We start from the raw sequence: 4903 nt of genomic DNA, 5'->3' as shown, positions 1-4903 counted from the left end.
CTCTACCAGCAGTATATGTCATCCCTCTTCAGGACCGTTGCAGTATCCCTTCACAGCCGCGTCTTTGTCCTCGATCGTGCCATCCGCAGTAGAGTGGGACGATGCCGAAATATCCTCCTCTCCGAAACTGACAAGTTCAGGGATCTCGAGCGATCCCACATCTCGACCTCGGGAACTGGGTACCGAGAGTTTGAAGAAGGAAGGTCGGAGACACGACCCAAGAGGAAGAACGCCGAACGAGCACGTAGCCTCGACGCTTGTAGACGGTGGAATGCTGGAGTCTGCCCTTCCACCGACGGGAAATGTAGATACCGCCACGTTTGCTCGCACTGCAAGGGAGGACACATCGTCTCCACTTGCCCGAGTCGGGCGTGAAGGGAGCGGAGGTAACTTGGAAGGACGGGGGAGATTTGGAGGAAGGATGAAGGGTGACGAGTGGGAAGGAGAAGGAACGGAATTTGCCCCGAAGTACAAAAGGGGGTTTGTTTTTTCGGGGCGGGACACCGGGAAGAGCCGGACCGCCGGTTGCACGGAATTTGAGTTGCCGGTCCCGAAGCCTCCGGAGAAGGAGTACGAGAACTTGGAGGCCATGAAGACAATCAGAGATAACCCGCATCTGTTTAAAATCACCACGCCAATCAACGTTGACGAGCTGCAGAAATCATTGGAGACTCACCCAAACCAAGAGTTTGTCCGCTCTGTGATCGAGGCACTCCAGGAGGGTTTCTGGCCTTGGGCAGACACTCAACCATCGGGTGAATTCCCGTTGACGTGGGACAATGCCAGGATGAGTCCACGGTCTGATATGGAACAGACGTTCATAGACAGGTACCGGGATGAAGAAATCAAGGCGGGACGCTTCTCAGAACCTTTCGGGCCTGAGCTGTTGCCCGGGATGTATAGTACGCCTGTACACGCTGTGCCCAAGCCTCGTTCAGACGAGTTGAGGATGGTTTCAAACATGTCCGCGGGTCCCTACGCTCCCAACAGGATGATCCGGCATTCGGATATAGCTGGATCTCGCCTGGATAACCTGCACATGCTTTTCTCTGCGATTCTGCGGTACAGACGAAAGACGCCAGAAAACGCACGAAAGGTCCTAGTGGTCTTCAAGTCCGACGTCTCAAAGGCCTATCGGCTGTGTCCAATGCACCCACTGTGGCAGCTCAAGCAGGTTGTGACCACAGGATATCTCACCAGCGAGCAGAAAGCTGCTGGTGGGGTTGAAAGTCTGGTCAGGACTGTCGACTGTAATAACAACTTTGGAGGGAGAGGTTCTTACCGCGTGTGGTACAGCGTCAATGGCCTCATCACTTGGATAGCCATAAACATCGAGAACATCAAGGATCTAGGCTGTTACGTGGACGACGACTTTGGGTTTGATGAGTGGCGAAAGCTCGAGTACTACAAACCATACGACGCATTCTACCCTTCGAAGCAGACCAAACTACTCAAGTTGTGGGACCGTCTTGGCGTTCCCCATAGCAAGCCTAAGCAGCTGTTTGGCTTGCAACTCGTTGTCATAGGATTCGACGTCGACCCAAACGCAATGACAGCAACCATGCCCGAGGACTCCAAAGCTGAGCTTGTACTCGCTATCCGGCATTTCGCATCGTCAAACCGCCGCAACCTGCAGGAATTCCAGCAGATTGCGGGATGGTCTAACTGGTCTTTCAACGTGTTCCCCCTCCTGAAGCCGGGGTTGTGTAACGTGTATGCCAAGATGGAGGGGAAGACGAATCCTTTCGCTGGAATTAGTCTCAATGCCGCGGTGAAGGATGACCTTGGCTGGCTTGCAGACCATATTGAAAAGTCTAGCGGAGTGTGCTGCTTTGACGAGTTTGACTGGGATCCTCTATCTGATGCTACTGTCACTATCCTCTGTGACGCTTGCCTGAGCGGCATGGGCTTCTGGGTGCCGAAAATCGCTTGCGGGTTTGTGTGTCTGACACCTGACTTGCCGGATGGAGAAGAAATCATCTTCTTTTTCGAGGCCTTGTGTGTATGTGCAGCGATTCATTGGATAGCAGAGACGCTCTCGCCAGAGCTGAGGAAGAGAGTTACGATCTTGACAGATAACTCGAACACCGTCGACATTTTTAATTCGCTGAAGGCGTCCCCCACCTATAATCCCATACTGAAGTCCGCCGTCGACGTGATGATCACTCACAGCATCGATTTGCGCGTTCTTCATATCCCGGGCTCAGAGAACGATGTCGCGGACGCTTTGTCGCGTTCACAGTTCTCAAAGGCCCGGGATCTTGTGCCCGATCTCATTATCCTGCCGTTCTCACCCCCTCACGACATGCTGGGGGCATCAAGATGTTGATAGACGTCACTCCCGGGTCCAGACAGAGGGTTCGTGAGCCCTGGACCCTGGAGAAACTCCATCACGAGCGGTGCCTCGCTCTAGGCTCCGCTATTGACACATCAACCCTGGGACCATATAACTCTGCGCTAAACTCTTACATCACCTTCTGCAAAATCCACAATTTCCCCGTGAAACCAACCGAAGACACGCTCAGCTACTATGTCGTGTTCATGTCTGCCCATATCAAGCCCGACTCTGTCAGTTCATACCTGTCTGGAATATGTAACCGACTTGAAAATATCTTCCCCGACGTCCGCGAAGTCAGAAACTCTCCAATGGTCAGCCACACACTTAAAGGATGCAAAAGACTGAAAGGCTCAGAGGTCAAGCGGAAATCCCCTCTCTCTCGCGACAACATCCGTCATGCGATCAAGACCCTGGGCCAATCCACCGACTATGATGACTGCTTATTCCTCGCACTGCTAGTGACCGGATTCAATGGCCTTCTTCGGCTCGCAGAACTCAGCATGCCAGATGCGAAAAAAGCACGCAATTGGCGGAAGATCACCCGGAGAACGACAGTGGAGTGGCTCTCTGAGGGTTACGCATTCCTCCTGCCAGCGCACAAAGCCGACACCTTGTTTGAAGGGAATAAGGTCATTATCCCGGAGGACGACGACCCCACCGTCAACCCCCTCCCTGTTTTCCGGCGTTATCTCAAACGCAGGGACGATCGACACCTTGTTCACCCGGCACTGTGGGTAACCGCTACGGGTGCTGTCCCGACGCGCTCCTGGTTCATGAGGAGGTTGCGCCAGATTTTCCCGACCAAGAAGATCGCTGGCCAGTCCATGCGGGCTGGCGGTGCCACAGACTTGGCCGAGCGAGGGGTGCTCCCATACCTCATACAGGCGCGTGGTCGTTGGTCCTCAGACGCATTCAGAATATACATCCGAAAAAACCCAGTCTTGCTGCTAGCGATGATCGACTCACGAGCGCCCTCGTTCTAACAGCCACCACGTACATTCCCCACGCACTTCAGTTCTATTACCATATAGCGCTCATACACGCGGTGCCCGGTTTTCCCCCAATTTGACTCGTGCCCAGAAGGGCAATTTTTCCGTAAACTTGCACGATAAGTCGGACACTCGTCGACCAATTAGTCGGGTTTAAAGAAATTTGTTTACACAAGTCTAATTGGTACGGGTTTCTCGTCACTCGGGTCTCCCTCTGCTTCTCACGCTTTTCTACAGGCGTCGGCCGCTCCTCAGCGCGTAATTCCCATATCTATGATGTGCGGTTTCAGCCTCCCCACGGGAGCCTCCCCCCGGGAGTCTCAGCCGTCTCACCAGTGAGTGCGAGCCACAGTACTACTGAGGTACAGCGGAAGCTAACGGGCATCTAGCTTCCTCGCCGTGTCTCATTCCAATGGACTATATCTACCTGGCAGAATCGGCGAGAATCCTTATCGCTCTCGTTGACCTGCCAGGTACGTTTTCTCTTTCTTTCGTAGTGAACCTTAGCTTACCATACGCTCTCGTTGACCTGACAGAGCTTTCCGTGTGTTCTCGCACCCACCCTCGACATTACTAGGACATTGGACACGTAGTTACTTTATTGGACTTAAACTACCACAACGGACTTAGATACTTTACGGACTCATGTGCAGTAATGTCTCCCTCCCGGCGCTCATACACGCGGTGCCCGGTTTTCCCCCAATTTGACTCGTGACGAGCTGCAGAAATCATTGGAGACTCACCCAAACCAAGAGTTTGTCCGCACTACTGAATAAACCCTGTCTATTCCATCGTCTACTAAAGACTCACCTCTAAGACTCCCTAAACGTACTATCTGGCTATGTCCTCTGGTTCTAATGGATCTTCGCAAGCCTCTAATAACACGCCTGCCTCTGGAGGCTCGACTCAGCAGTCAGCCACTACTGGAGGAGAAAACCGGGCACCGCGTGTATGAGCGCCGGGAGGGAGACATTACTGCACATGAGTCCGTAAAGTATCTAAGTCCGTTGTGGTAGTTTAAGTCCAATAAAGTAACTACGTGTCCAATGTCCTAGTAATGTCGAGGGTGGGTGCGAGAACACACGGAACCGATGGTTGAGTGTCTGCCCAAGGCCAGAAACCCTCCTGGAGTGCCTCGATCACAGAGCGGACAAACTCTTGGTTTGGGTGAGTCTCCAATGATTTCTGCAGCTCGTCAACGTTGATTGGCGTGGTGATTTTAAACAGATGCGGGTTATCTCTGATTGTCTTCATGGCCTCCAAGTTCTCGTACTCCTTCTCCGGAGGCTTCGGGACCGGCAACTCAAATTCCGTGCAACCGGCGGTCCGGCTCTTCCCGGTGTCCCGCCCCGAAAAAACAAACCCCCTTTTGTACTTCGGGGCAAATTCCGTTCCTTCTCCTTCCCACTCGTCACCCTTCATCCTTCCTCCAAATCTCCCCCGTCCTTCCAAGTTACCTCCGCTCCCTTCACGCCCGACTCGGGCAAGTGGAGACGATGTGTCCTCCCTTGCAGTGCGAGCAAACGTGGCGGTATCTACATTTCCCGTCGGTGGAAGGGCAGACTCCAGCATTCCA

This window comes from Desarmillaria tabescens (genome assembly GCF_030435595.1).
Source record: "Desarmillaria tabescens strain CCBAS 213 chromosome Unknown EV420scaffold_217, whole genome shotgun sequence".
Classification (NCBI taxonomy): domain Eukaryota; kingdom Fungi; phylum Basidiomycota; class Agaricomycetes; order Agaricales; family Physalacriaceae; genus Desarmillaria; species Desarmillaria tabescens.
This window is presented reverse-complemented; position numbering follows the sequence as displayed.